The sequence below is a fragment of the Phragmites australis genome, chromosome 10 (genome assembly GCF_958298935.1).
Source record: "Phragmites australis chromosome 10, lpPhrAust1.1, whole genome shotgun sequence".
NCBI lineage: Eukaryota > Viridiplantae > Streptophyta > Magnoliopsida > Poales > Poaceae > Phragmites > Phragmites australis.
In genome coordinates, this window is record NC_084930.1 from 19,804,025 (window position 1) to 19,823,145 (window position 19,121).

Here is a 19,121-nt window from a genome sequence, read left to right on the forward strand (position 1 = left end):
AGGACCGTTGGTTGAAAAAGGAAATGGAGGAAATCGCTCGGGAGACGAAGAAATCTGGTGTTCTTCACGTTTCGACCCTAAACACCAAAAGACATCAAATCTGGCCCAAATCCTTCGGAAAAGAGCAAACAAATTGGAGGGATGAGAAGCTTATGAGCTAAAGATCATAATGGTACCACATGCTCACCTTGATTCAGCTCCTAGAGTGCGGATTTGAGGGAGAAAGGGAGAGAGTGCTTGAGAGAGGAGAGAGGGGGCAGCTCCCTGAGGTGTGGCCGGTTGGGAGAGGAGAGAGGAGCACGTGGGGGAGTGAGGGGGCAGGTGGGGCTACTGCCCAAGTGGAGGGAGAGATGGTGGGGCAGGCCGGTGGGCCCCCGTACAAGAGAGAGAAGTTCGTTTGACTGCGAATTCAATTCTTTTCTCTCCCGAATTTCTTTCTCTCATCCAATTGATTTCAAACAAAGTGCTCTAGTGCGGCAAAATAATTTACCTCAAAATTAATTATGACACTAATGATGCATGCTTAAGCTTAATCACACGATTATGGAATTTGGGACGTGACACCAAGGGGCGAGAAGACGCATGATTACCACAGATGCATCCATAGATATCAAGCAATATTTTATTACCCTCTTCCTGAGTGATGCACTTCATCAAGATTCTGTTATTGTTATTCCCCTTTTGGTAGAGCTTCCCGTCTACCAAAACATAGAGCTTGGATTTACAAGCAATTTTCTCTGCAAACGCATCATCATCAGGGATGTCTCGACCCTCGAGATAGACTTGGTACAGAGTCATCTAAGTCGGGTTGCGTTTGAGTAGTACATCATCCGTGTCTGTGGGTTCTATCTCGCTGACCTGACTAGACTGCTAGTCGGGTTGGGCAGCATCCATTCTCCGAACTGTCGGGACAGATGGTTTAAAGCGTTTCTCAACTAAGACCCATATGGGTCTCGGTGCTTGAGAAGAAGTGAGTATAGCAAGTTCATTCGCACCAGAGTTATCACTCCTTCTGATGTGCGTCACTTCTAGAGCTTCAAACTTTTGCTTGAGCTTTCGCACCTTGAGTAAGTAAGCCGTCATATTGTCGTCCAAGCACTGGTACTCCTTTTGAACTTGGTTTACGACTAGCTGTGAGTCCCCTTTCATAAGAAGTCGTTTAATCCCAAGTGATGCAGCTATGTGGAGCCCATTTACCAGTCCTTCATATTCTACAACATTATTAGAGGCTTTAAATTCTAACTAAACAACATACCTGAGTTCGTCACCCGTTGGAGATTTGAGCACAATGCTAGCCCCGAGCCCTGGAGCGTGAGCGATCCATCGAAAAAGAGCATCCAGTGATCTTTGACCATATTTGTCAATTTTTCCTCAATGCTTGTCCATTCGGTGATGAAATATGCTAACACTCCGGATTTCATGCTTGTGTGCGTAGCTTATGTCGAACTCATTTAGATCTACCTCCCATTACGTGATTCGTCCAGTAGCTTCCCGATTGTGTATTACATCCTTCAGCGGATACGTCGTTAAGGCCGTGATCCTATGCGCTTGGATGTAGTGCCGTAATTTTCGGGAAGACATCAAGACTGCATATATCAGCTTTTGTACTTGCGGGTATTGTAGCTTAGCATCATGTAGAACCTCACTCACATAATAAACAGGTTTTTGGACATTGGTCTTTTTCTCGGGGCATTCCCATTCGACCGCCAGTACCGTGCTTACGACTTGCGGGGTAGCTGCAATATACAAAAGAGCTCCTTCTCGTTAGGTGGTGTAAGAATCAATGGGGAAGATAAGTACATTTTTAAGTCCTGGAAGGAGCGTTCCGCTTCCTCTGTCCACTCGAATCGGTCTTGTTTCTTCAACAACCTGAAGAAAGGCATTCGCTGCTCGCCCATCCTAGAGATGATTCAACTAAGAGCAGCGATGCAACCTGTCAGTTTTTGAATCTCCTTCAGTGTTCGAGGTGACCGCATCTGGTCGAGAGCCTCAATTTTGCGCGGGTTTGCCTCAATGCCTCGACTTAACACCAGGAAGCTGAGAAGCTTGCCGGACAGCACACTGAACGTGCACTTTTCGGGGTTGAGCATCATGGATACTTCCTAAGGTTGTCGAATGTTTCTATGAGATTGTTAACCAATGCGTTTCTTGTTTCCGACTTGACTACAACATCATCGATGTATGCTTCTACATTGCGCCTGATTTGGGGTTGTAGACAGTTTTGAATACACCTTTGATATGTAGCACCAACGTTTTTTAAACCGAAAGGCATCTTTACATAACAAAATACACCAAAGGGAGTAGTAAATGTTGTTTTCTCCGCATCCTGTAATCCCTTGCTAATTTGGTGATACCCTGAATAGACATCTAGAAAACATAGCAATTCGCAGCCTGCAGTAGAGTCGACGATCTGGTCGATGTGCGGGAGAGGAAAAGGATCCTTAGGGCAAGCTTTGTTGAGGTCGGTGAAGTCGACGCACATTCTCCATCTGCCATTGGCCTTCTTGACGAGGATGGGGTTCGCGAGCCACGTAGGATGATGCACATCTCGAATGAAGCCCACCTTTAGGAGTTTATCGACCTCCTCCTGGATGGCCCGCTTCCTATCTTCCACAAATCTTTGCCGCATCTGCACCACAGGTTTCGCGCCGGGTTTAACAGCTAGTCGATGCTCGATCACCTCCCTGGGGACCCTGGGCATATCGGACGGTTGCCATGCGAACACATCTTGGTTTGCCTGGAGGAAGGTGACGAGCTCGAATTCCTGGTTGGGGTCAAGATTGGCCCTGATCTTAACCCTCTTAGATGGTTCAGACAGGTCGAGGGGCACTGCCTTGACGCAACCACCGGTCTTCTTATCGTTGACGCCATCATTGATCATGCCTTTGGCGTCGTCGGACTCAGAGGTGCTAGCAAGACTTAGAGCCTGGAGTTTTTGGCCTAGACGACATCTTGGTGCCTTTGACGCTTAGAATTCACGTCCTTGGGGATGATAGCCACTCGACCGAAGTGTTCGACCATATCTAGGCTTTCCTTGTCGCATTTGACCACTACGTGCTGACCCCCTTTAACTATAATGGCCCCTATAGACCCGGGATCTTGAGCATTTGGTAACCATAGTGAACCACCGCCATGAACTTGCCTAGAATCACATTGTACGTCGTCTCAAAGTCCGCGACATCAAAGGTCAACTTTTCCGTGCGAAAATTGTCGGGCGTGCCAAATGTGACCAGTAGCTCGATCCAGCCGAGAGGCATGGTCGATGAGTTGGGAGTTATGCCGTGGGAAAGGCTCGACTCCTATTTTAAGCTCTGATCTCTGAATTCCCATCTTGTCCAAGGTTTTGGAGAAAATAAGATTGAGTGAACTACCATCATCGACCAGAGTTCTGGAAACTTTGACGTTGAGTTTGGTCGGCTCAACCACAACTGGGTATCGGCCAGGATGTGGTATTGCGACCGGATGATTGGTTGACCAAAGGTGACTGACTGTTTTGACCACCTGGGATACCGAGTGGGCCCAGTTAGGGCCAAGTTGAGTTCTCGCTCAACCGCCTTTTACTGCCTTTTGGACTTGTATGTGGCGGATCCTCTGAAGATGTGCGCCAAGCTATGGTCTGCCTCATGGAATTGGGGCTCACTGCCCTCAACATTTGACTTAGCCTGCTTATTGTCACGCTCAGCGTTCGCCTTGATCTTTTCATCAAGCTTTTTCTTGAACACATAGCACTCATCGAAGTCATGCTAGTTGCTCCGATGGATGGGACACCACTTCCCACCACCTCAACTGAGGCCTTTGTTGTCCCTGGTGTTGCGCAATTTGCTCTTGTCGAATGCATCTATAGTCATATCGGGTCCCTTGCGCTTGTCACCGGGTTTGGTTTTCTTGCCTCCACTCTTCGAGGACTCGGGTTTGCCCTTGCTAGATTGAAGGTTTTTAGCACGCACCTGTGCCTCTGCTCATTTTGCGCACTTGTCGGCTAACTCAAAAAGCTCTTTGACCATACGGATCTTCCGGGTAGCCATCTTTCTACGTAAATTTGTGTCCTGAACACCTCGTTTGAAGGCGATGATTACTGACTCGTCGGAGATGTCTGGAATCATGTTACGCTTGTCGCTGAACCAGCCGATAAAATCTCAAAGAGATTCACTATCACCTTGGTGTAGCTGGTGGAGATCATTCTCTGTTCCTGGTCGCTCGAATGTGCCTTGGAAATTGGCTATGAACTGAGCCTTGAGTTCCGCCCATGAACTAATTGAGTTGGGCGGCAAGTTTAGCAACCAGGACCATGCGGGTCCATCGAGAGCAGTTAATAGGTAATTGGCCATTACTTGATTGTCACCACCGGCTGCTCGAATAACAATGGAGTTGATCTGCAACCAATCGTTGGGATTGATTTTCCCGTCATATTTTTGGATCAGGCCCAGTTTGAACTCCTTGGGCCATCGAATCGACCAAAGTTTGTGTACAAAAGCCTCGCAAACTCCGTCGAACTCATCAGGAGGAGGTGGTGGGGGACTTTCACGCCTGCCTCTTCGAGCAGGGGAGTCATGTCGACCATCCGGTCTCGTAGATCTACGGTCATAGTAACGGCGATCATCTTCATGACATTCTTCAAGGTGGTTTTTGATCACTGTACGTAGATCATACCGATTACAAGGAATACGATTTCTCAAGTTTTCTTGATTTCCGCGCCTATGTATGGGGTAGTTACAGTTTGGCCTATATTGTTGTGTTCGGACTCGACCACCTGAGCTTCCCGTCTGAGATTCCCCTACTCGAGAGCGTTCCCGCCTATGGCTCCTCGAGCCGGGACCGTACCGACTAGGGGGCCTGGAATTGCTGGGATTATTTGCTCAAGCAAACTTGAATCTAAGCTGCATCAAGTAGGGTCTTGACTTGATTGACTATTGGGGTTAGCGGATTCACCGGATCTAACTCTAGAACGGATCGAAGGATCAGATGCACTCCCCGTATGTTAGCATCCGGAGTATTGAACACATCATTACCAAGGCTCGGTGGTGGTCGAGTCGATGAGGCTTCATGATGACTGTTCAGAGGGAGCTTCTCCCTCAATCCGTGAGTCATCACAGGCAGAGGCGTACCCACCAAAAGTCACCGGAAGAGGCTAGGAAGCATCTGTTCTCCCGTGGTCCACCGGTGAAGGGTCGTGTTGGGTGGACGCAAGGCTCCAGCTGCGGATGTTTCTAGTGGTAACTCGGCGCCGGTACCATTGGGAGCTACAGCTATCGCCGGATCTTTGGAAATTTCCGTGCCGTGGTCGACTATGGCCTCTGGATCTATTGCCATTGGTTCAGTTGATGGGGAGGGGGTCATTGCTTCTAGCCATATACACGAATCGATCTGTTCGGCTACTCTGGCTAGTGTTAGAATCACCGTCGCCACCCTCATCGCTGTCGGTGTCTATGCAGTGGAGAACATTAGGCTCTGCAGGATCCCAGTCGAGATGTCCTACCTCACGGTATGCATCCACTAGTCTGGATTCAAGGGTACCGGTAAGGACCAGTCCACCTTGGCTGTCCCAACAGAAAACCATGGTTCCAAAGATGATCTCCGCCGAGAGGGGACTCGAAGCTGTCCACCGTCGACCTGAAGTGGTCATAGAAGCCGTCATCGAAGAATCCGACGTAAACGTGAGCCCAAGACATGATTAATCCTGTAGAGCAGAAGAAGGCCCCTACTTGGCACGCCAACTATCGAAGATTAATTTTTGACAATGTGTCCATAAATAGACTGGGTACCTTCGAGTGCAGGGATTAATCACGAGACGGGACAATCGATGTATACAGGTTCGAGCCTCCGATTGGAGTAATACCCTACGTCCTGTGGGGGTGTTGTTACCGTATATTGATAATCTCGAGTACAAGCAATGGGGCTAAATCTATTACAGAGAGTATATCAGATCTGATCTAACCTAAAGCTAAGGTTGCCGAGTACATTCTCTGCTAGGGTGTTGATTCTTGCCTCGAGTTCTCTCTTCCTATCTTTTCCTTGTGTGTTCTCGTGTCCTCAGCCTGTTCGCTTTATATAGGGGTGATATACCGACTCCTATCCAGCCGTGGTCGATAGGGAGTTGTCTTTCTTGACGTCCAAGTAGATAGATTTGTTTTGAGTACTAACCGTATCGAGTTAGGTAACTAATTGAAACCTTCCTGATATGTACTTTCGTGATTCCGGGTGTATCAGGTACCTCTGGTTCAGTTCCGTGATACCTAAAACTTATTAATACGTGTTGTATATACCCTGTTCATATATAATATATTCCTTATGCGCATATAGCCCATAGTTAGATATTCAACAGGTTTCTCCTTCCCGTCACGTCTATTGGTTCTACTTCTTTTTCTACCTTTCAACATCCTCTTCAGTTACCACACGTTCTTGTCTCTCCGCATATTATTAAAAATCTCATTTTTGTCATCAATTCACTACTGAAAACAATTGTTTTGTTGAATTTGACCCCTATTATCTCTCTGTGAAGGATCTACAAACCAAGAACGTGATCATCAGGTGTAATAGCTCGGGCTAGCTCTACCCCCTATTTGCATCGTTGCCTCCTTCGCACGCACTCCTCGCCAGCACTCCTTCCTCTACTGTCTGGCATCGGCATTTGGGTCATCTTGGTCATGAGGCCCTCTCCAAGCTCGCCCCCGTTGCAGGCATCTCATGTACTAAATCAAAATCCCTTTGTCATGCATATCGACTTGGTCGCCATGTGCGTCTTCCATTTCCTAGCTCCAACTCTAGAGCCGTCCGAAATTTTGATTTAATACATTGTGATCTTTGGACTTCTCCTATTGCTAGTATCTTCGGTTATAAGAATTACTTAGTCATTCTTGACGATTGATCTCATTTTCTTTAGACATTTCCTCTGCGACTAAAATCTGACACTTTCTGTACTTTGTCACACTTTTTCTCCTATGTCTATGCAATTTGGCTGCACCATTAAGAGTTTCCAATGTGACAACGGCCGGGACTTTGATAACTCCTCCACTCGTTCCTTCTTCCTCACTACTGGTGTCCTACTGCGTCTCTCATATGCCCCTACACCTCCCCACAAAATGGTAAGGCTGAGCGTATTATTCGTTCTATCAAAAATATTGTTCGCTCCCTTCTCTTTCAAGCTAGCATGCCTCCCTCCTATTGGGTAGAAGCACTAAACACCACCACCTATCTCATCAATCGCCATCCCACAAAGACACTTCATTTTTCTACACCCTATTTCGCTTTACATGGTGTCCAGCCCACATACTCTCATTTACGTGTCTTCGGGTACAAGTGTTACCCCAACCTCTCCGCCACTACACCCCATAAACTATCACCTCGGTCCACCCTCTGTGTTTTTCTCGGCTATCCCTCGGATCACAAAGGATACAGATGTCTCAACCTTTCTTCCAATCGCATCATCATCTCACATCATGTCGTGTTTGATGACTCATCTTTTCCCTTCTCCAAGGTGTCTTCCCCACCTTCATCCGACTTTGATTTCTTGATCGAGCTCAACACTATTTTGCCTCCCTTCTATACTAATCGTGCAGGTGCACTTGGAGGTCCCTCCCACTGTGCTACTGCCCCTGCTGGTTTCCCACCATAGGCTATCGCCAGCAACACCGACGCTACACCAGGGGGCGCTTCTACTACTGTATCAGGTGAGACGAGCCTTTCTCCTGCTACCCTGTTGGCCTCTGGCCACAGGTTGTTGTCAGCAGGTCACGGTCTGGCCGCCCACCTGGTTCCCCCCTTGGCTGGCCAAACTCACATTCCTCCAGCCCATCTAGTGAACGCTTGCACCAGCCCAGCTCGGGTTGGGCAGATCGCTGCCACACCCTAGGATGTCAGCCCAGCTGGTGGCGCTGATCCACCCCTGGCGCCTATGTCGAACGAGCTATAGGTGTCCGTGCTTAGGCGCCAGGTCCCGCAGCCCCTCTTTCTGGTTCGGCTGCCCCTGTGACTCAGGTTGCTGCCAGTCAAACCTGTAAGGAAGTTGCTATCTCCATTCCACCAGCGGCCAAACAGCACCAGATGGTCACTCGCGGCAAGATCGAGTTTCTTTTCCCAGTTAATCACATGAACCTTCATGCCTCCACCCTCTCACTAATTCCTAAGACGTACCGTGGCACTCTGTCGGATTCTAATTGGTGCACTGCTATGACTGAAGAATTTGAGGCTCTCCAGGCAAACAACACTTGGGATCTCATTCCTCGACCTCCAGACACGAATATTGTCACTGGCAAATGGGTCTTTCGTCACAAGTTTCGGCCGGATGGTTCTCTTGATCGCTACAAGGCTCGTTCTGTTCTCCGTGGTTTCACCCAACATCCCGGCATTGACTTTTATGAAACTTTCAGTCTTGTCGTCAAGCCCGCTACAGTCTGCACAGTTCTCACATTGGCTCTCTCCTGTGCCTGGCCAATTCATCAGCTCGACGTGAAGAATGCCTTCCTACATGGAACACTTTCTGAGACAGTCTACTATGCGCAGCCCTCTGGTTTTGTTGACCCTGCTCGGTCTGATGATGTGTGTCGATTGAACAAGTCACTCTATGGACTCAACCAGACACCTCGAGCATGGTATAGTCGATTTGCCTCCCACCTCCTGTCTCTTGGTTTTGTGGAGGCCAAGTCTGACACATCCTTATTCATTTTCGGCGTGGTTCAGATACTATCTACCTGCTCCTATATGTCCACGATATTATCTTGACAGCTTCATCTCTGAGTCTTCTTCGTCACACTATTGAGGCTCTTCAGCAGGAATTTGCGATGAAGGACCTTGAACCTCTTCATCATTTTTTAGGGATTACGGTTAATCATTGTGATGGTGCTCTTTTTCTCTCACAGCGACAGTATATCCTAGATATCTTGGAGCGGGCAGGGACGCTAGCATGTAAGCCATGCAACACCCCAGTCGACACACATGGCAAGCTCTCTAGTGATGGTGCTCCCGTGGATGACCCGACTCACTACCGCAGTCTGGTAGGTGCTTTGCAATATTTGACCTTTACTCGTCCGGATATTGCTTATGCCATAACAGGTCTGCTTATTCATGCATGACCCTCGTGAACCTCATCTAAATTTGGTGAAACGCATTCTGAGATACCTTCAGGGGACTCTTGATTATGGTCTTGCTCTTCACCGCACCTCCACCACTGTTTTGACTATCTACACCGATGCTGATTAAGCTGGTGCCCTCACACTCGGAAGTCCACCTCTAGCTATGCGGTCTTCCTTGAAGACAATCTTATCTCTTGGTCGTCCAAATGGCAGAATACAGTATCCCGATCCAGTGCTGAGGCTGAGTATGGCGTTGTCGCCAATGGTGTTGCAGACGCTTGTTGGCTGCGCCAGTTGCTCATTGAGGCTTGTTGGCTGCGCCAATTGCTCATGGAACTCCACAGTCTACTTCAGCGTGCCACTGTTGTTTATTGTGACAACGTCAACGCCGTCTATCTCTCCAGCAACTCGGTCCAGCATTAGCGTACCAAGCATGTGGAGATTGGCCTGCACTTTGTTCGCGAACGCGTCGGCCTCGATGATGTCTGTGTTATGCATGTCCCGACGTCTTCTCAGTGTGCCGACATCTTCACCAAAGGGTTGCCCACTTGGGTCTTCCAAGAGTTTTGCTCCAGTCTCAACGTTTGGTAAGCTCCCGTCTCAACTGCAGGGGAGTGTTAGACTTCCTATCCGTTCACACGAGCATCTGTTTGACTTCCCTCTTTTACATCTTTCCATGCATGCATAATGCATGGCGTGTTCATGTGCTTTTGCGTGATAGCTTGAGTGCTATATATTTATAAGTTGTAACCCTGAATATTCAATCAACAAAGATCGTGTGATTCATTCCACTACCACTATCTCCATGTGCAAGTCTGGCCATGTTTTTGTTCCAGAATATGGATAATACTTAACTAGTTTACTTAATTCCAATGTAATATCTTTTCTATTAGGAATACAGCTTTATTATTCAGCGATGCAATTAGCTTGTGTAGGGCTTTAACTGTGCTGCACTATTACCTACTCGACAACTGCCGCTTATTGTTCTTTCCCTTCATAGGTTGATTATGAATTTGATGCCTTGTCTTCTTTCAAGAGGATAATGAACTGCGGCGAAAAACATTTTTTGTCCAATCTGTCCACTCTTTTGAAGTGGTCTCCATTTTCTACGGAAGATGAGTTATTGAATCAAGTAATTTGCATATTCTATATTTATCTGTTTAACTGCTTTACAGTAGTTCTTCCCTGACTTCCCATGTAAATATATGTTGAAGTTTTAAAATAAATCAATTGGCTAGCAGTATATTCGAAAACAACGATATTCTAAAAGATGCAACATTCTCATATACATTGTTATCTTCTCCTTATTTTATCAATTCTTGTCGTCTTGTCGCCAGGAGGTATTAGGATTTAGGGACAAGAAATGGTCGTAGTTGTTTAGTACATCACTGTTGGTCAAAAAAGTAGTTCCAAGTGTTGTACAACTGGTCCTAGTTGTTTAGTGCTATTTTCTGTTTTACCATGAAAAAAGAAAGCAGGTTAGTTTTGAGAGAAGTTTTTTTTTTGTATACTGTGATATTACCAAGTTGTATTATTATCTTTTCCCAAAAATGCTCATAAAAGATATATTGGATGTATTGTATCTCATGTTGGCATACTTAGTAATTGCCGCAGAAGCAGTACTAAAACAGAGCTTTTAATTGCTGTTAATGAAATTAGCGTGCTATTTCAAGGTAATTTAAGATTTAAGGTGAGAGGTTGGGTATTGAATATCCGATAGTTATCTCTGCAGATAATTTGCATAACTTAAAGTTTTGGAATAAATTACATGCCTATAGAGGAATATCTTTCAAAATGTTCATGCTGCTTAACTACTTTATACCCATAAAATTGAATTTTAAATGTGAATATCTAGACTTGTTTTCGACTGCACTGCACTAAAGTTTGCTATTTTGTTTTTAGTGTAGCTAGCTACTTACTCTAATGCACGTCCTCACAGTTCAGCGATATGGAGTGCCATGGCACGAAAATAATTGTATTTAACTTGTGGTTCAACGATTCATGGGAAATGGAGCTTGATTTTATAAGATGAAGAGGTGAAGATTTGATTCTCTCTTTCCTTATCTTTCTCCTAGTTCTAAGTTTCCTGCTTGTTTTTTAATGAAAGTTTTGTGCTTCTGTTTAGCTTGTATTTTGTGCAATACACTGTAAAGCATGCCTTATTTCTGCTTATTGTTCTTACTTCTCACTTCTTGATATTTAAGTTAGTTATGATATGGTTTAGATAACTGGTGGCAGCGTGCTCACCCTCTCAACTCAGCAGGACTTGTTCCAGCCAAGAGGGAGGTTCTGAGTAGCTGTATTAGATGAAATTTAGGGTCCGAGGATCAGGGTGGCAAATCTGGAGGGGCTCTGAACAGCCTGCGAAACGAGGACTCTGTTTGTTTCTTTCTTGCTTGCCCAACGCCCTTATAGCCATAGGCGCCTTCAAAATGAAGTAACAAATCATCACTTAACAGATATATCTAATCAGACCAAATCATATCTTAACTTAATTAACTTACCCAATGACTAAATTCCGAGCGTGCATGCCCACGTCGCTCGGCATGCACGCTCGGATCGCCGTTCGTTCTCCATCTGAGCGTGCATGTGCGACTCATACGGCGACTGAGATATGGGCGTCTGAGATACGCGCGTCTGTCTCGCCCCCGTATACCGGACCCACGCGTCAGCGAAGCTTTAGCCGCGGAACCGTCGAGGTGAGTCCTTTTTCAAACATCGGGAACCGTGCTAGTTCATTTCGTCGCTCTCGTCTTCTATCTCCAAGTTCGTCGCTCTCGCAACAAAAAACACCAAGCTGCATGGCTCTCGCTTTCTGATTCGTGCGTTTTTGTTGATCCAGTGCAAATCGGTAGCGCGGCGGGGGAGGAGGGTTGCACAGGAGGTGAGTTTTCCCCCAAATCCGTTTGAATGTGCTGTGTTTTTTCTTCTCTCGCGCGATTTAGGGTTTTCTGATTCGCGTTTTTTGTTGATCTAGTGCAAATCAGTAGCGTGGCGGGGAGGAGGGTTGCACAGAAGGTGAGTCCCCCCCCCCCCCCCCAATCCGTCTGAATGTGCTGTGTTTTTCGCTTCTCGCACATATTTTAACTGTTCGGGAATACGTATGATCCAGTGCAAATCGCTTGTACCCGCTCGTGGATTCCTCTGAGTGTGCACATATTTGATTCTCTCGCATGTGATTTTTTCTCCCCAATCTTATGACCTAGGGTTTCCTGATTCGTGATTTTGCATAGATCCATTGCAAATTAGTTGTGCAAGGGGGCGGGGGGGGGGGGGGGGGGGTTGAGGATTGCACAGCAAGGTCAGGTTCTCCCCAAAATTCATTCTACATTTTCTCTTCTGTCACATATAATTTTTGCTCGGGGAACCTGTCTGATCCAGTGCAAATCGTTGATAGCCTCGCATGCATGCCTCTGAATGTGCATATTCGATTCTCTGAATGCAATTTTTCTCCCCAAATTAGTCTAACGTAAGGGGTGGGGTTTCCGATTCTAGGTGCTAAACTAAACTGCATAGAAATGCTTGGAAAGTGTGCACAAAATTGCCTAAAACACAACATAGTTATAGCCTGATCCATTCACTCTTCATACAAGGGCTTTATGTTCACTTTTTTTCGTCTTTATGTTCACTTTTTTTTGTGCATACATATATACAAGGTTTTTTAAGGTCAACAAACATTGGATGAGTATTTTTTTTCATCTTTCATTCTTTTTTTTTCAATGCTTGTTTTGTAGTTAGCCATGTCCTAGGGCACAATCTGTTCACAGTTGCTATTGATATGAGTGGATTTACATTCATACATATATACAAGGTTTTTTTTTCTTTATGTCATTTATGTATTATCGTCGAATAGTTAAAAAACTTTGTTATGTATTTACTGGGTCATCACATATATATAATCTGTGTGATTCCTTTTTTATTCGACATCTCCCCTGATGCTATGTTTTATCATTGTTTTTTTAACACTTACTGCGAGGACAATTTGTTTATGTATTATAAGCATTTTAATGCTTTTTAGTGTGTAGACTAAATTGCTTATGGTATGATAAGCAAATTACTTTTTTATTAGCAAATTTGTTTAAGCAGGTAAGTAACATTCCACATGCATACACGCTGATCTTCTTTTTTAATTATTCATCCTTTTTCTTCTTCCATTGTTTTTCACACAGCTTCTCTGATCTCCATGTGTCTATTTTTGTTTGTAATTTTTTCATAGGTAATGACAAGGCAAAAAACAAAAACGGATGTGGCTTCTACATCACGTAGCAACCATCGTTGGCAGTGTGGGGTGCGTATAACAAAAGTCATTTTATTTTTTTGTTTTACTTCAGTAGGCCCATGGTCTCTATAATTTTGCGCTATGTGATCTGATTTTTTTTCATCTAGTTTTTGGTGTGATGGTGTCACACTCCATTTGTAAAGATTCACTTTTAGAGTAGTTCTATGATAAGCGTTGATGCTGATTAAGTACTGGTTCAAATAGGAAAAACCTGAATTTCTATCTGAACAATAACTTGCTTTTCTGCTTTTGGAGGGAATACAACATGGAAATCATACCTATTTCGACTGCTATAAGTAATGATTTTTTAAGGGGAGTATTGTGTTGCAGTGTTTTTTTAGTTTTTTTATAGCGTGGCTTTTTGTATAGCTTTTTTTAAAAAAAATGATGCCATGCCCCATACTCAGGGTGCCAGGAACAGAGCTTCACCATCAAGATTGGTTAAGCTGTACAAATGCATGTCAGATGCACAGCGTGACATGATTACAAAAGTTGGTTTTGGAGGGTTGCTTAGTATAGGGACAAGTACACTACCATCTGACCTTACCAAGTGGGTGATAAGGAATTTCAATGTTGAATCCAGTGAGATTGTGATCCCGGGGAGGGGGAGGATCAGTGTCACAGCTGAATCAGTTCATAGGATTCTTGGCTTGCCAAAGAAGGGAGACAAGGTGTTGTATGACTTCAATGTAAAAGCCATCAACTTTATACATGAGAAATATGATACTGAGAATGCACCGAAGATTGGTTCAATAGTGAAGAGACTGAAAGCTAACAAGAATGCTGATGAAGATTACCTAAGGACATGGCTTATGTTGGCTGTTTCATCATTTCTGTGCCCAACCACCTGCCTTGGCATCAGTCCAAAATGTTATCCTGCACTGGTCAACTTATCCAAGGTTAATATGTTGAATTGGTGTCAGTTTGTTGTAGACTCGTTGAGACAATCTGCATATCAAATGCACAAAAGGAACTCTGTGAAGGGTTGCTTATTTTTCCTTGTGGTAAGCCTGTCCTGCAGTTTCTTTTTCTTTTTCTTTTTTCATCTTTGAACTCCACAAGATAATTTCTTTTCTGTCAGTTTGTGATTTTTTAATTCCTTTTTATATGTACAGCTCCTGTATCTAGACTCTTTGGTCACTGACGGATATGAAATTCCTGATTGCATTCCAAGAATTGGGGTATGGAAGAGGACAATCATCGATAAAGTCATCAAGCTTGACAAAAACAGAAATGGGTCATTTGGAAGCTTCACAGTACGTGAACTTTATTCTCAAATCTTTTTTTTAATTTAGATTAATATGTACAAGTTTTTATCCTACAAGAGGGTTCATAAAATCTCACTTTTCTTTCGTGTTGTTTTGTCTCTTTTTTTTCAACTTAAAAGTTCATGCCACTCAGTTGTCCAGGAGTCACTTCTGGGACATATGGATGATATTGAAAGCTTTGTTTCATCTAAGGTCACTCCAGGCTTATCAACTGAGGTTTGTCCCATATCCTTGTTATGCACCTTATTAATTGAAAGCATTTCACTTTTGTCCTCTCAAGCACTTTAATGTTAAATCTCAAACTACACCTACTCGTTTACAACAGCCATGAATATGGCACTAGAAGTATTGGATCAAAGCTACATATCCGATGATAGGTAAAATCATAATGAAATTTTTTTGTCTCAATACTCCAATATGCATCCAGCAATTTTGTAGTAACTGTAAAAGCAATTTACCAGGTGTATAAAAGCAATTTACCTTGATTGGAGCTCAACCTATACTTTTTTTTTTCTATTTACCAGGTGTAAAAAGCAATTTGTTAGTAACTTTAAGCAATTTTAATGTGTTCGAAAAGCATTTACTAACTTTGGAGAAGCATTTTCTGGTGGTGTTGCTACAAAGTTAAGTTTCAACTTTTGCTATTTGTTGGAATCGACATTTGTTTCAAACCTTATCCTGTATTAGGGTGTAACAATCATGTCGAAGTTTTATGGCATTATGTCATAGTGAATGAATGTCACATGAAAGTATACTCATTCTGTCACTTTTTACTTTTTTGTACCTGATAATCATCAAGTCATTTCTACACATTTTTAGTGCAACATATCTTTCAATTTAGTCAGCCCTTCACTCATGCCTTGTGTTGAACTGATTGTTTAAGCAATTTTGTTAGTAACTTTAAGCAATTTTAATGTGTTTGAAAAATATTTTAATAACTTGGAGAAGCTTTTTTACATGAATTCAATGCAAAAAAAGAGGAAGCTCTCTAAAGCTGTCAACAAAGTATGCATTGGCATCACATAAATGATGGGCATCTTTTTAGGAGTGGTATCTGAAATCATGGGGGAACACCAACCTTCTGTGTACCATGATCAACCAAGTCAAAGGAAATCCAAGTGGAGGAGGATGAGCAAAAAACATGAAGACGATGATGAACATGAAGACGACTACGATGAAGATGAAGACTATGAGGACGAAGACTATGAGGATGAAGATGAAGACTCCAGCGAAGATGAGGATGAGGAGGAAGGTTCAGAGAGTGGAAATGAAGCATGTGCAGGTCATGAGGGGGAGGACTTGGGCAAATATGATGATGAGTTGAGTGAGAAGGAGTGCAACAACGAGTCCAGTGCGCATGCAGAATCAGAAGAGCAGAATCTGAGAGGTCATGACAAGGAAGAACAAGAACAAGATAGGAATGATGGTGAAATACATATCGAGGAAGACATGGAGGAAAAGGAAACACCTCTGGTTAGGCGAACAAGGAAGGACAGAGGCATGGAGCAAGGACAATATGAACTAGATAGGGAGCAGGGAACATCAGGAACAACTGCTGTTCATGAAGAAGAAGGAGTTGAAGAATTGGCTAACAACAAAGTCATAGAGCAACTATTACCAGAGCATCTAAAAGATGTGCAGCATGGATAAGTAGCAACACTAAGAAGAGAGTTGCTCAGCAAGATGACTGTAGTGAGAAGCTTCAGAAGAAATTGAAGAGGGAGAGGTTAAGGCTACCTGTCCCAGCAGATAGTGTGAAGAAGGAAAGCTTCATTTTAAACAAGAGCAAATCAACAGATGATGTCCTAGAGACAAAAGATGTTACACCACCTATTGCTAGGAACAATTCTTGGAATTTCCTGGCACCAGAATGTAACATCATGAAGTTCATTGACATTGAATCTGATGGGATTGAGGATGAACAAAAAAATTTAGAGCAAACAAAGGTTGAAGAAGGCCTAAGGAACCTCACTGTACTTGATACAATAGCCAAGAAAGACACATCACCACAATTTGAATGCAGTAACAAGGAGGACTCGGATGATTCATTTGCAAACATACTTGAGGAATTGCTACAGAAAATGGAACAAGATGTAAGAAGGCACATAAAAGAAAAGAACGCTGCAAATAAACCTGAGGAATTGTTACACAAAATGGAAGAAGATGCAAGAAGGCACATAGAAGAAAAGAAGATGCATGAAGCTGCATCAATTATGCAAAGCATTGCAGTAGTTCAAACTGATGAAATTGGAGAAAAAACCCCAGCAGCAATCAATCTTGAACCTGCTACTGCTCCAAGTACATCTGGTACAACAGCCCCCAGAAGGCTTCTGAAGATCCCAGCTACAATGAGGTCTCCATTTATTGACTACGATAATAAGAACAACTTTAAATGCAACAAGGTTGTTTGCATGGTGTACAACGCGGTGTGCAGAGCCACTGGAAGGACTACAAGGTCAAGCCAAAGTTCCAATGAGACAGAGTATGTATTTCTCTATTGCTTATTCATCACCATTCTTTTTTTCATGTCCTGTTCTTTTTTATCAGCTGCTCAGCATGAATAGTTGCAATTTTGTATAAGCCTTTCTTCTTTTTTTTTTAGCATAAAAAGTAATTTACCAAACACAGAGAAAAAAAAAACATGGTTAAACAAGTTATGATTAAACAAGTAATTAATTATGATTAAGCAAGTTTGTGATTATATTTTAAGCAAATTACTTATCATTGTTATGCAAGTTAGTGATTAATTTTTACTAAGTTACTTATCTATATTAGGTGTATAAAAGCAATTATTTTAGAAACTGTAAGCAATTGTAAGGCTTCGAAAAAGCAATTTTAGTAACTTGGAGAAGCATTTCTGTTGTCTATCTACAAGCTAATGCATGCATTTTGGACAAGCAAGTTTTTCATACTTGTACAGCAAATTCTATACAAGTCGAAGCAACTTTTTGGAAATTTCAATCAATAAGAAAAATGACAGTAAACTGAAAGCAAGTTGTTCCATGCTCATAAGCAAATCCATACAACTGATAAGTATTTTTTTCCATGTTCTTGAGCATCTGACCTTACCAAGTGGGTCTTTTTTTTTGACTAAGTTAAGCCTTTCTTCTTTTGTTCTAATGTTCATGCAGTGATATTATAATCAATGTATGGGACTTTTGGGTCACCTTAAATCATCTCTCAAAGTCAGTCAAACCAGGGGGGAAGTTAATCAACACTGTAGCTGAAATTAGGATTCATCTGTTGAACGAACCTGATAATACAAGCCCTGCTAAACGTGTACTGCCACTAAGGGTTGCTGTGAGTATTCTTTTTTTTTGCCTCTATACATACCCAGGAAAAGACACAACATGGGTTTCTAAATGTTTATAAATTCCCCCCTGTATTCTTTTCTATGTGCATCATCGACTCCTGAGGGGCGAAATGGATCATGGGGATATCAAGAGGGCATTCATGAGAGGCTTGATCCATCTTGACAAATCTAAATTGGTAACATTCTTTCTTACTTTTTTTCATTCTTTTTCTTTTTTCCCTCACATTTTTGGCATTTCTTAGACACAATATGTTTTTCTCCATTTTTTTCCAGGTAATGTTCCCTGTACTTCAAATGTGGGAGGTCTATGGTCTCCATGAAGAAGTTGGGCACTACTTTCTATTGTCCTTGAACTTATGGGAACAACGGTTTGAGGTATTTTCTAAAGTCATTATGTTCATTATCAATAAGGTCTTCTATTCATATTCAACACAAGTAACTTGTATCATTTTTGTGCTTTTGAGGTACTTGACTCAATGAAGTCCCTACATGATAACAAGCTGAAAAGTTGCTACAGTACTTTGCAACCTGCAATCAAGCATCTGTGGATCACATATTATACGCAATTGAAGAAGAAGATAGATAGCTATCGACTAATAGACATCGAGGTTCCGTTGCAGAGCAATATGTAAGTTATCATAATGTTTTTTGCAACTTTGTTTGATGTTTTCATTGGCAATGTGTAAAGATTTTTTTTTCACAGATATGACTGCGGTTTTCATATACTTATGCATTGTGAACACTGGGACAGTCGTAAGCTACCCACATTCAAGGAAAAAGATATGCCAAACATACGCAAACTACTGACATACAAATGGCTAAGTCACCCTGAAAACATGACGCGCTGTAAGACAAAGCTCAACATCATTTAGGTAACATCTATCTTCTTTTTTTCCTACCCGCTGCTGAAATGTAGTTGACTCTGAAAATATATATTACCTGTTCATAAAGCAAAATTGAAAATACATTTTACCTATATGCTATTTACCTATGTATCCAGCGAACTAGATGACTCTTGAGCTTGCTATATGTACTCATTTTAGTGGATTGATCTGAGTGATTGAGTGTTCTGGATTGTTGTGTTAACACAACAGTTCAATAAAAAAGAAGTAATATAATCCTCTAATAAAAGCACTTTAATAGTCTGTAGAAAACACTTTTAGTAGACTGCAGAAAGCAGTTTCACTACTCTG

At 42.9% G+C, this 19,121-nt stretch overlaps 1 pseudogene; it reads left to right on the forward strand.

Moving 5' to 3' along the window:
- The window catches only part of LOC133930146 (protein MICRORCHIDIA 6-like), a 41,902-nt pseudogene that overhangs the window by 14,230 nt on the left and 8,551 nt on the right, over positions 1 to 19,121 (forward strand).